General features: G+C 38.8%; 1 protein-coding gene and 1 long non-coding RNA gene across 2 annotated transcripts in view; one reads left to right on the plus strand and one right to left on the minus strand.

Annotated features, from left to right (window-relative positions):
• The window catches only part of CHDH (choline dehydrogenase), a 61456-nt gene that overhangs the window by 21764 nt on the left and 25194 nt on the right, over positions 1-14498 (minus strand). The gene's annotated exons all lie outside the window — the stretch shown is intronic.
• Positions 14-12837, plus strand: LOC309638498. The gene is made up of 2 exons (XR_014251176.1): positions 14-4229; positions 4272-12837. It is a non-coding gene; the product is annotated as an uncharacterized lncRNA (long non-coding RNA).

A 14498-nucleotide genomic window follows, 5' to 3' on the forward strand; every position in this document is an offset into this window, starting at 1 on the left:
CAGAAAAAGAGGCTTTGAAAAGTTTAACTCAGCATGCACTGCAGAATCAACCCAAAGCTAGGGCAGCAAAGGGCCCCTGCAGGCCCTCCAGGTGCCTGCCGGGCGCTGGGTGGGGCAGGCCTGGCTGGCACGTCACTGCCCTGGGGAACCAGAAGGAGAGAGCGGAAGCACAAGCAGGGATATCAGTCCTGTGGGATCTGCGCACGGACCGACAAGCACAGGGCTGGGGGCACAGGAGAGAGTCTCCTCCCCAAGCTTGGAGTGGCGAGGTCCCCAGAAAGGCTTCCCTGTGACATCTGTGCATGAACCTGGAGGCCGGGCAGGAGTCTACCTGCTGGAAAGCAGGGGCTTTCCAGCTTTACCCTCACTCCTCATCCATTCAAGACAGTAAGGCAGTTGCTGAGTCCCTACCACGTGCCAGGCACCATTTCCTCTCTAGCAATACTCAGAAAACAAGACATCTGCTCTCAAAACTGATGGTCTGGGACTAGGGAGACAGACAAGACTTACATAAATAACCAAAGGAAGGTCAGGGTGAGAGGCTGGAGACTAAGGAGCTCAAAGCCTTTGACCTAAGGGCCCCAGAGTGCACGAGAGGGCTTTTCAGCAGGGGATGGGGTCAGAGCTACAATCTTTCAAGATCACTCTGTTGAGTGCTGGAGTTTTAACAAACACCAATAACTTCTGGAGGATCCCTTCCCAGCAATGTTCATATTAATCCCAACATGCTCAGTGCACAGAGGTGGAAAAGAGCCGAGATATCCCATCAAGACCTCCACTGACACAGGAACCTCTGAGAAAGCCCCACCCATGAGGCTCAGGCACACAAGGCCCACCCAAGACTAAGGCTGCAACAGGAGAACAGGAAAACCCTGATAAATCCCTCCACCCCTTCCACGAGCCTATATCAAGTAACAGCAGCAGCCTATCACTGGAGGCAGACTAAGAGGTGAGAGTGGAGAGAAAGGTTCCACACCCCCCCATTCCTGCAGGCACAGGAGAAAGAGGCAGCAAGGCCTCCTAAAAACTAAATCTGAAGCAGGAATTCTGAGAACCTTCCAGCGCTCCAGGCCTCATGCTAGCGCAAGGCAGCAGCAGCCCACGGTGCAACTCCCAACTGGGTTGACTCAACACTCCACGCTAACGACCTGATAGAATAAAAGGCATGCCCTTTTCTAGGCATAAACGCTATTTGCCTCAGTCCCTACTATCCTGGTACACACAAGATCATGCATTCAATAAAAAAATTAATAGACACAGAAATAAGAAAAAGAAATGACTCATTATAAAGAGAAAAGTAGTTAACAGAACCAGACCAAGGGGACCCATCCAGATGTTAGAACTATCAAACAAAGACTTTAAAATAACCAAGTTTAACATCTTAAAAGATTTAGTTGAAAAGGTGGACATGTTGAACAGATCGGCAATTTCAGCAAAAAGTTGGCAACTATTAAAAAAGGCACAAACAGAACTGCTAAAAATAAAAAAAAATTTTTTAATTACCAGAAATGAATAATTTGACTGGACATAGCAGAGAAAACAGTAAGTGAAACCGAACATTAGGTTAATAAAAATTATCCAAATGGAAATAAAAACAGAAGAAGGAGTGAAAGAGGGGGAGAGAGAGAGAAAAGAGCAACTCAGAGTATGGGATGATATCAAACTGTCTAAAGTATAGACAACTGGAGTCCCAGAAGTAGGAAAGGGATAAAGGGAAAAAAGAAGAGGGGGAGAGAGGAGCAGAGGGAGAAGGGGAGAGAGAGGCAGAGAAGGACAGAGAAAGAACAGGGGAGAAAAGCTATCTGAAGAGATAATTGCTAAGACTTTTCCAATATTAATGCAAGACAAAAACACCACAGATTCAAGAAGCTTAGAGCATCCCCAGCAAGATCAATACACAGAGAAACACATCTAGGTACATCACAGTCAAACTGCGGAAACCCCAGGAAAAAATCATCAAAGCAGCTGCCCACCCTCCAAAAAAAACATATGTACAGAGGAATAAATTTAAGAGTGGCTGCAAACTTCTCATCAGAAAACTTACAATACAGGATTGGATCTAGATGGTGGGGGAGTAGGACAGGAAGCTCACCTTCTCCCGCAAATACATCAAAAATACATCTACATGTGGAACGATTCTCACAGAATACCTACTGAATGCTGGCAAAAGACCTCAGGCTTCCAAAAGAGCAAGAAAATCTCCACATCAGTGAGTAGGACAAAAGAAAAATAAGAGAGAGAGAGAGAAAGGAATTGGGGTAGGACCTGTGCCCCCAGGAGGGAGCTGTGAAAGAGGGAATGTTTCTGCACACTGCTAAGTCCCCTCACTGGCGGCAGGGACTGAGGGCTGAGGCTTGGCCTTTGGAGGTCAGACCAGGGAGAGGACTGGGATTGGCTGTGTCAAGACAGCCTGAGGGGGCCAGGGTGTGCTCGCCACAACCGAGGGAGTATGGGAAAAAGCCTGGGCACGCCAGAGAGGCAAGGTGCCATTGTTGGGTGGCGTGCAAAGAGAGGGGCAGGGCCACCATAGGAGCTTCTTTTGCCATGTAGGGCACCGCCTACTGGAGCTCTGAGGGCAGGTGCGAGCCACCGTTGCCACCTTGGACTCCAGAGGCGGGCATGGACTGTTGCAGCCACTGAGGGTCCGTTGACTGGGCAACAAACACTGCCCCTGCCTTCCCGGGAGCCCGCGTGGGCCACACACCTGCACACCCCCTGTCAAGGGGATAACGGTCAGCACATGCTGAGGAAAGAGACAGCAAGCATCCAAACCAAAAACAGCCCTCACACCAAAAAAAATTAAACCCACACATGCTACATAGGGATGCTCCCGCATATAAATAGCCCTCCAAGACTACAGTAGATAATTGTTTCTCATAAACTCACAGAGTAAGAGAAATATAAGCAAAATGAAGAAGCAGAGGAACCACTCCCAGTTAAAAGACCAAGAGAATTCCCCTGAAGGAACAAACAATGAAACAGACCTCTTCAGTCTAACAGACACCAAGTTCAAAAAAGAGGTGAACTAACACAACATTGTAAAGCAATTACACTCCAATAAAGATGTTAAAAAAAAAGGTAAAAATGAAAATACTGAAGGAATTAAGAAAGGCTATCAAGAGAAATGCAGATTACTGTAAAAAAGGAACAAGAAACTATAAGGAGAAGCCAAGAAAAATTAGAAAATTCATTTGCTGAGATGAAAGCTGAGCTAAAGGCAATGAATAGCAGAATGCACGATGCAGAAGAAAGAATAAATGATCTGGAAGACAGAATAATGGAAATTACCCAATCAAAACAGCAAACAGAAAGCCAAATGAAAAAAAAAATGAAAGCAATATAAGATAACATAAAGCATGCCAATCTACACATAAAAGGGATTGAAGAAGGAGAAGACAGAGAAAAGGGGATTGAAAATGTATTTGAAAAAATTATGGCTGAAAACTTCCCAAACCTAAAGAAGGAAACAGATATCCAGGTACAGGAAGCACAGAGGGTCCCAAACAAGATGAACCCAAACAGACCTGCACCAAGACATATGATAATAAAAATGGCAAAAGTTAAAGATAAAGAGAGGATTCTAAAGGCAGCAAGAGAAAAACAAAGAGTTAATTACAAGGGAACCCCCATAAGGCTATCAGCTGATTTCTCTACAGAAACACTGCAGGCCAGAAGGGAGTGGCAAAATATTTTCAAAGTCTTAAAAGAGAAAAATCTGCAATCTAGAATACTCTACCCAGCAAGATTATCATTTAGAATAGGAGAAGAAATAAAGAATTTTTCAGAGAAGCAAAAGCTAAAAGAATACAGCAATACTGAATCTAACCTAAAAGAAATATTGAAAGGTCTTCTTTAGATAGAAAAGAAGCAAGAAGATATAGAAAGGAGGAAATCACAATTGGAAAGTAAATCACTTAAATTAGCCAGTATACAGATCAAAAAGAAAAAAACAAAAACAAAAACCTATTTGTGAAAGCGATGATAAACAAAAGAACAGAAAAAGGATAAACATGAAAATGTAAAAAAGGACATCAAAATCATAAAATGTGGGGGAGGAGAGTAAGAAAATGTAGTTTTTGGTTTTTTTTTTAAAGAATATGTTTGAACCTATATGACTATAAGTCTAAAGCAAGAAGATATAGGAAGGGGTTAACATACTTGAAAAACAGGGCAACCACAAATCAAAAACATACAATAGATTCACAAAAAACAAAAAGAAGAGAACACAAGTATAAAATAAAAGGAAATCATCAAACCACAAAAAGAAAAAGGAACAAAAAAGAAACATAGAGTCAACTGGAAAACAAGATTTAAAATGGCAATAAATACATATATATCAATAATTACCTTAAATGTCAATGGACTGAACCCTCCAATCAAAAGACGTAGAGTGGCAGACTGGATTAAAAAAACAAGAGCCTACAATATGCTGCCTACAAGAGGCCCACCTTACGGAAAGGACACACATAGATTCAAAGTAAGGGGATGGAAGAAGATATTTCATGCAAACGGAAATGACAAGAAAGTGAGAGTTGCAATACTCATATCAGACAAAATAGACTTTAAATCAAAGGCCATAGAGAAAGATAATGAAGGACACTAATGGTAATAATGGTAAATAATGGTAAAAGGATCAATAGAAGAAGAGGATTTTACACTCGTCAACATATATGTACCCAATATAGGAGCACCCAAATACATAAAACAAATACTAACAGACATAAAGGGAGAAACTGATGGGAATGCAATAGGAGACTTTAACACCCCACTCACATCAGTGGACAGATCTCCTAGACAGAAAATCAATAAGGCAACGGAGATCCTAAATGATACAACAGAACAGATTTAATTGATATTTTCAGGATATTACATCGAAAAAAACCCCACATTTTTTTCAAGTGCACATGGGACAGTCTCTAGGATTGACCACATACTAGGGCACAAAACTAATCTCAGCAAATTTAAGAGTATAGAAATTATTTCAAGCATCTTCTCTGACCACAACAGCATGAAACTAGAAATCAACCACAGGAAAAGAAATGAGAAAAAAATAATTTCATGGAGACCAAACATCATGCTACTAAAAAAACCAATGGGTCAACAAGGAAATCAAAATGGAAATTTAAAAATACCTTGAGATAAATGACAATGAAAAGACAATCATACAAAATTTATGGGATGCAGCAAAAGCAGTTCTTAGAGGGAAGTTCATAGTGATACAGGCCTTCCTTAAAAAATAAGAAAAATCTCAAATAAACAACCTAACATACCACCTAAAAGAATTAGAAAAAGAAGAACAAACAAAACCTAAAGTCAGCAAAAGGAAGGAAATAATAAAGATGCAGGAGGAAATAAATAAAATAGAGATTAAAAAAAAAAATTGGGCTTCCCTGGTGGCGCAGCGGTTGAGAATCTGCCTGCCAATGCAGGGGACACGGGTTCGAGCCCTGGTCTGGGAAGATCCCACATGCCGCGGAGCAACTAGGCCCGTGAGCCACAACTACTGAGCCTGTGCATCTGGAGCTTGTGCTCCGCAACAAGAGAGGCCGCGACAGTGAGAGGCCCACGCACTGCGATGAAGAGCGGCCCCCGCTTGCCGCAACTAGAGAAAGCCCTTGCACAGAAACAAAGACCCAACACAGCCAAAAATAAATATAAATAAATAAAAATTTAAAAAATAAATAAATAAATAAATAAATAAATAAATAAATAAAAATTAGAAAAATCAATAAAATCAAGAGCTGGTTCTTTGAAAGGGTAAACAAAATTGACAAACCTCTGGTCAGGCTCACCAGAAGAAAAGAGAGAGAACCCAAATAAACAAAATAAGAAATGAAAAAGGAGAAATCTCAACTGATACTGCAGAAATACAAAAACAAACAAACAAACAAAACCCGTAAAAGAGGGAATTCCCTGGCAGTCCAGTGATTAGGACTTGGCACTTTCACTGCTGTGGGCCCAAGTTTGATCCCTGGCTGGGGAATTGAGATCCTGCAAGATGCATGGTGTGGCAAAAAAAAATTTTTTTTAATTAAAAAAAAAAACCATAAGAGAATACTATGAACAATTATATGCCAACACATTTGACAACCAAGAAGAAATGGACAACTTTCTAGAAACATAAAGCCCACCAAAATTAAATCAAGAAGAAATAGTTAATTTGAACAGACTGATCACTAGAAGTGAAATAGAATCTGTAAAAACAAACAAAAAACAAAACAAAAAAACTCCCTACGAACCAAAGTCCAGGACCAGATGGCTTCACACGCGAATTCTACCAAACATACAAAGAAGAACTTATAGTGATCCTTCTCAAACTCTTGCAAAAGATTCAATGGCAGGGTACACTCCCAAAGACATTCTATGAAGCCACCATCACCCTGATATCAAGACCAGACAAAGATACCACAAAATAAGAAAATTACAGGCCAATATCTTTGATGAATATAAATGCAAAAATCCTCAATAAAATATTAGCAAACCAAATCCAACAACACATAAAAAAGGTCATACACCACAACAAAGCGGGATTCATCCCAAGTTCAAAAGGGTGGTTCAACATATGCAAATCAATCAATGTAATACACCACATAAGCAAAAGAAAAGTCAAAAACCACATGACCATCTCAATAAAGGCAGAAAAGCATTTGACAAAATTCAACATCCAGTCATGATAAAAACTGTTACCAAAGTAGGTACAGAGAGAACATATCTCAACATAATAAAAGCCATTTCTGACAAACCCACAGCCAATATAATACTCAATGGTGAAAAGCTGAAACCCTTCCCACTAAAATCTGGAACAAGACAAGGATGCCCACTCTCACCACTTATATTCAACATAGTATTGGAAGTCCTAGCCACAGCAATCAGACAAGAAAAAAGTAAATAAAACGTATTCATTTGGAGGGGAAGAGGTAAAACTGACACTATATGCAAATGACATGATACTATATATAGAAAACCCTAAGAACTTCAACAAAAACTACTAGATCTAATAAATGAATTCAGCAAAGTAGCAGGATACAAGATTAACATTCAGAAATTGGTTGCATTTTTTTAAACAGTAGATCTTTGTTGGTTATCTATTTTAAATATAGCAGTGTGTAAATGTCAATCCCAAACTCCCAAACTATCCCTCCCTTCCCCACATTTCTTTACGCTAACAATGAAATATCAGAAAGGGAATGAAAAAAAAAAAAAACTTTTAGGACCTAGAAGAACAAAAGAGCAAACAAACATTGATGAACAACACAATAAATGAAATCAAAAATTCTCTAGAAGGAATCAATAGCAGAATAACTGAGGCAGAAGAATGGATAACTTACATGGAAGATAAAATACTGGAAATAACTACCGCAGAGCAGAATAAAGAAAAAAGAATGAAAAGAATTGAGGACAGTCTCAGAGACGTTTGGGACAATATTAAATGCACCAACATTCAAATTATAGGGGTCCCAGAAGAAGAAGAGAAAAAGAAAGGGACTGAGAAAATATTTGAAGAGATTATACTTGAAAACTTCCCTAATATGGGTAAGGAAATAGTCAGTCAAGTCCAGGAAGTGCAGAGAGTCCCATACAGGATAAATCCAAGGAGAAACGTGCCAAGACACATATTAATCAAACTATCAAAAATTAAATGCAAAGGAAAAATATTAAAAGCAGGAAAGGAAAAACAACATATAACATACAAGGGAATCCCCATAAGCTTAACAGCTGATCTTTCAGCAGAAACTCTGCAAGACAGAAAGGAGTGGCAGGACATGTTTAAAGTGATGAAAGGGAAAAAGCTACAACCAGTATTGCTCTATGCAGCAAGGATCTCATTCAGATTAGACAGAGAAATTAAAACCTTTAAAGACAAGCAAAAACTAAGAGAATTCAGCACCACCAAAGCAGCTTTACAATAAATGCTAAAGGAACTCCTCTAGGCAGGAAACAGAAGAGAAGGAAAAGACCTACAATAACAAACCCAAAACAATTAAGAAAATGGTAATAGGAACATACATATTGATAAATACCTTAAAGGTAAATGGATTAAATGCTCCAACCAAAAGACACAGACTGGCTGAATGGATACAAAAACAAGACCCATATATATGCTGTCTACAAGAGACCCACTTCAGACCAAGGGACACATACAGACTGAAATGAAGGGATGGAATAAGATTCCATGCAAATGGAAATCAAAAGAAAGCTGGAGTAGCAATTCTCACATCAGACAAAATAGACTTTAAAATAAAGACTATTACAAGAGACAAAGAAGGACACTACATAATGATCAAGGGATCAATCCAAGAAGAAGATATAACAATTGTAACAATTTATGCACACAACATAGGAGCACCTCAATACATAAAGCAAATGCTAACAGCCATAAAAGGGGAAATCGACAGTAACACAATCATAGGAGGAGACTTTAACACCCCACTGTCACCAATGGACAGATCATCCAAAAGGAAAATAAATAAGGAAACACAAGCTTTAAATGATACATTAAACAAGATGCACTTAATTGATATTTATAGGACAGTCCATCCAGAAAAACAGCAGATTACACTTTCTTCACAAGTGCTCATGGAACATTCTCCAGAATAGATCATATCTTGGGTCACAAAGCAAGCCTTGGTATATTTAAGAAAATTGAAATTGTATCAAGTATCTTTTCCTACCACAACACTATGAGACTAGATATCAATTACAGGAAAAAATCTGTAAAAAATACAAACACATGGAGGCTAAACAATACACTACTATATAACCAAGAGATCACTGAAGAAATCAAAGAGAAAATCAAAAAATACCTAGAAACAAATGACAATGAAAACATAATGACCCAAAACCTATGGGATGCAGCAAAAGCAGTTCTAAGAGGGAAGTTTATAGAAATACAAATCTACCTCAAGAAAAAAGAAACATCTCAAATAAACAACCTAACCTTACACCTAAAGCAATTAGAGAAAGAAGAACAAAAAACCCCTAAAGTTAGCAGAGGGAAAGAAATCATAAAGATCGGAGCAGAAATAAATGAAAAAGAAATTAATGAAACAATAGCAAATATCAATAAAGCTAAAAGCTGGTTCTTTGAGGAAGATAAACAAAATTGATAAACCATTAGCCAGACTCATAAAGAAAAAAAAGGGAGAAGACTCAAATCAATAAAATTAGAAATGAAAAGGAGAAGTAACAACTGACACTGCAGAAATAAAAAGGATCACGAGACATTACTACAAGCAACTATATACCAATAAAATGGACAACCTGGAAGAAATGGACAAATTCTTAGAAAAGCACAAGCTTCCAAGACTGAACCAGGAATAAATAGAAAATATCAACAGACCAGTCACAAGCACTGAAATTGAAACTGTGATTAAAAATTTTGCAACAGGGCTTCGCTGGTGGTGCAGTGGTTGGGAATCTGCCTGTCATTGCGGGGGACACGGGTTCTATCCCTGGTCCGGGAAGATCCCACATGCCGTGGAGCAACTAAGCCCGTGCACCACAACTACTGAGCCTGTGCTCTAGAGCCCACGAGCCACAACTACTGAGCCCGTGTGCCACAACTACTGAAGCCCGTGCACCTAGAGCCCGTGCTCCGCAACAAGAGAGGCCACTGCAGTGAGAAGCCCGCGCACCGCAATGAAGAGTAGCCCCCGCTCGCCGCAACTAGAGAAAGCCCGCGTGCAGCAACAAAGACCCAACGCAGCCAAAAATAAAGAAAAAAAAAATCTTCCAACAAACAAAAGCCCAGGACCAGATGGCTTCACAGGCAAATTCTATCAAACACTTAGAGAATAGTTAACACCCATCCTTCTCAAACTCTTCCAAAATATAGCAGAGGTAGGAACACTCTCAAACTCATCTACGAGGTCACCATCACCCTGATACCAAAACCAGACAAAGATGTCACAAAGAAAGAAAACTACAGGCCAATATCACTGATGAACATAGATGCAAAAATCCTCAACAAAATACTAGCAAACAGAATCCAACAGCACATGAAAAGGATCATATACCATGATCAAGTGGGGTTTATACCAGGAATGCAAGGATTCTTCAATATAGGCAAATCAATCAATGTGATAAACCATATTAACAAATGAAGGAGAAAAACCATATGATCATCTCAACAGATGCAGAAAAAGCTTTTGACAAAATTCAACACCCATTTATGATAAAAACCCTCCAGAAAATAGGCATAGAGTGAACTTACCTCAACATAATAAAGGCCATATATGACAAACCCACAGCCAACATCATTCTCAATGGTGAAAAACTGAAACCATCTCCTCTAAGATCAGGAACAAAACAAGGTTGTCCACTCTCACCACTATTATTCAACATAGTTTTGAAAGTTTTAGCCACAGCAGTCACAGGAGAAAAAGATATAAAAGGAATCCAAATCAGAAAAGAAGAAGTAAAACTGTCACTGTTTGCAGATGACATGATACTATAAATAGAGTAACCTAAAGATGCTACCAGAAAACTACTAGAGCTAATCAATGAATTAGGTAAAGTAGCAGGACACAAGATCAATGCACAGGAATCTCTTGCATTCCTATACACTAATGGTGAAAAATCTGAAAGAGAAATTGAGGAAACACTCCCATTTACCATTGCAGCAAAAAGAATAAAAAACCTAGGAATAAACCTACCTAAGGAGACAAAAGACCTGTACATAGAAAACTATAAGATACTGATAAAAGAAATTAAATATGATACGAACAGATGGAGAGATATACCATGTTCTTGGATTGGAAGAATCAACACTGTGAAAATGACTATACTACCCAAAGCAATCTACAGATTCAATGCAATCCTTATCAAATTACCACTGGCATTTTTCACAGAACTAGAACAAAAAATTTCACAATCTGTATGGAAACACAAAAGACCCCGAATAGCCAAAGCAATCCTGAAAAAGAAAAACAGAGCTGGAGGAATCAGGCTCCCAGACTTCAGACTATACTACAAAGCTACAGTAATTAAGACAGTATGGTACTGGCACAAAAACAGAAATATAGATCAATGGAACAGGATAGAAAGCCCAGAGATAAACGCACGCACATATGGTCACCTTATTTTTGATAAAGGAGGCAAGAATATACAATGGAGAAAAGACAGCCTCTTCAATAAGTGGTGCTGGGAAAACTGGACAGCTACATGTAAAAGAATGAAATTAGAACACTCCCTAACACCATACACAAAAATAAATTCAAAATAGATTAAAGACCTAAATGTAAGGCCAGACACTATAAAACTCTTAGAGGAAAACATAGGAAGAACACTCTATTACATAAATCACAGCAAGATCTTTTTTGACTCACCTCCTAGGGAAATGGAAATAAAAACAAAAATAAACAAATGGGACCTAATGAAACTGAAAAGCTTTTGCACAGCAAAGGAAACCATAAACAAGATGAAAAGACAACCCTCAGAATGGGAGAAAATATTTGCATATGAAGCAACTGACAAAGGATTAATCTCCAAAATTTACAAGCAGCTCATGCAGCTCAATATCAAAAACAAACAACCCAATCCAAAAATGGGCAGAAGACCTAAATAGACATTTCTCCAAAGAACGTATACAGATTGCCAACAAACACATGAAAGGATGCTCAACATCACTAATCATTAGAGGAATGCAAATCAAAACTACAATGAGGTATCACCTCACACCGGTCAGAATGGCCATCATCAAAAAATCTACAAACAATAAATGCTGGAGAGGGTGTGGAGAAAAGGGAACTCTCTTGCACTGTTGGTGGGAATGTAAATTGATACAGCCACTATGGAGAACAGTAAGGAGGTTCCTTAAAAAACTAAAAATAGAGCTTCCCTGGTGGCGCAGTGGTTGAGAATCTGCCTGCCAATGCAGGGGACATGGGTTCGAGCACTGGTCTGGGAAGATCCCACATGCCGCGGAGCGACTGGGCCCGTGAGCCACAATTACTGAGCCTGCGCATCTGGAGCCTGTGCTCCGCAACAAGAGAGGCCGCGATAGTGAGAGGCCCGCGCACTGCGATGAAGAATGGCCCCCACTTGCCGCAACTGGAGAAAGCCCTCACACAGAAACGAAGACCCAACACAGCCATAAATACATAAATAAATAAATAAAATATTAAAAAAAAAAAAAACTAAAAATAGAACTACCATATGACCCAGCAATCGCACCACTGGGCATATACGCTGAGAAAACCATAATTCATAAAGAGTCATGTACCACAATGTTCACTGCAGCACTATTTACAATAGCCAGGACATGGAAGCCACCTAAGTGTCCCTCGACAGATGAATGGATAAAGAAGATGGGGCACATATATACAATGGAATATTACTCAGCCATAAAAAGAAATGAAATTGAGTTACTTGTAGTGAGGTGGATGGACCTAGAGTCTGTCATACAGAGTGAAAGAAGTCAGAAAGAGAAAAACAAATACCTTATGTTAACACATATATATGGAATCTAAAAAAAAAAAAAAAGGTTCTGAAGAACCTAGGGGCAGGACAGGAATAAAGACGCAGATGTAGAGAATGGACTTGAGGACACGGGGAGTGGGAAGGGTAAGCTGGGACGAAGTGAGAGAGTGGCATGAACATACATACACTCTCAAATGTAAAATAGATAGCTAGTGGGAAGCAGCCACATAGCACAGGAAGATCAGCTCCGTGCTTTGTGACCACCTAGAGGGGTGGGATAGGGAGGGTGGCAGGGAGACACAAGAGGGAGGAGATATGGGGATATATGTATATGTATAGCTGATTCACTTTGTTATAAAGCAGAAACTAACACACCATTATAAAGCAATTATACTCCAATAAAGATGTTAAGAAAAATAAAAGAATACAGGAATTTTAAAATAAATAAATAAATAAAGGAATAGAATAGGAAACAAAAATAACTTTTAGAATAGCACCAAAAAAAAAAAAAAAATCCCTAGGAATAAACCTGACCAAGGAGGTGAAAGACTTATATGCTGAGAACTATAAAACATTAATAAAGGAAATAAAAGAGGATTCAAAGAAATGGAATGATATCCCATGCTCTGGGACTGGAAGAGTATTGTTAAAATGGCAATACTACCCAAAGCAATCTACAGAATTAATACAATCTCTATCAAATTACCCATGACATTTTTCATAGAACTAGAACAAATCATCCAAAAATGTATATGGAACAATAAAAGACCCAAAATGGCCAAAGCAATCCAGAGGAAAGAAAACAAAGCAGGAGGCATAACTCTCCCAGAATTCAGACAATACTACAAAGCTACAGTAATCAACACAGTATGGTATTGGTACAAAAACAGATATACAGATCAATGGAACAGAATAGAGAGCCCAGCAATAAACCCACACTTCTATGGTCATTTAATTTTCAACAAGGAGGCAAGAATATAAAATAGGAAAAAGACAGTCTCTTCAGCAAGTGGTGCTGGGAAAGTTGAACAGCTGCATGTATATCAATGGAGTTAGTACATACTCTCACACCATGCACAAAAATAAACTCAAATGGCTTAAACACTTAAACATAAGACATGACACCATAAAACTCCTGGAAGAGAGCATACACAAAACATTCTCTAACATAAATCACACCAATGATTTCTTAGGTCAGTCTCCCAAGGCAAAAAAAATAAAAACAAAAATAAACAAATGGGACATAATCAAACATACAAGCTTTTGCACAGCAAAGGAAACCATAAACAAAACAAAAAGACAACATACAGAATGGGAGAAAATATTTGCTAATGATGCGACAGACAAGGGCTTAATCTCCAAAATATACAAAGAGCTCATACAACTCAATAACAAAAAACCAAACAACCCAATCAAAGAATGGGCAGAAGCCAAAGCAATCTTGAGAAAGAAAAGCGGAGTTGGAGGAATCTGGCTCCCCAACTTCAAACTATACCACAAAGCTACAGTAATCAAGTCAGTATGGTACTGGCACAAAAACAGAAATATAGATCAATTGTACAGGATAGAATGCCCAGAGAGAAAACCACGCACATATGGGCACCTAATTTACGACAAAGGAGGCAAGAACATACAATGGAGAAAAGACAGCCTCTTCAATAAGTGGTGCTGGGAAAACTGGACAGCTACATGTAAAAGAATGAAATTAGAACACTCCCTAACACCACACACAAAAATAAACTCAAAATGGATTAAAGACCTAAATGTAAGGCCAGACACTATCAAACTCTTAGAGGAAAATATAGGCAGAACACTCTATGACATACATCACAGCAAGATCCTTTTTGACCCACCTCCTAGAGAAATGGAAATAAAAACAAAAATAAACAAATGGGACTTAATTAAACTTAAAAGCTTTTGCACAGCAAAGGAAACCATAAACAAGACCAAAAGACAACCCTCAGAATGGGAGAAAATATTTGCAAATGAAACAACAGACAAAGGATTAATCTCTAAAATATACAAACAGCTCATGGAGCTCAATATCAAAAAAACAAACAATCCAGTTAAAAAGGGGC

This window comes from Balaenoptera physalus (assembly GCF_965194825.1).
Source record: "Balaenoptera physalus genome assembly, chromosome: 11".
Lineage (NCBI taxonomy): Eukaryota > Metazoa > Chordata > Mammalia > Artiodactyla > Balaenopteridae > Balaenoptera > Balaenoptera physalus.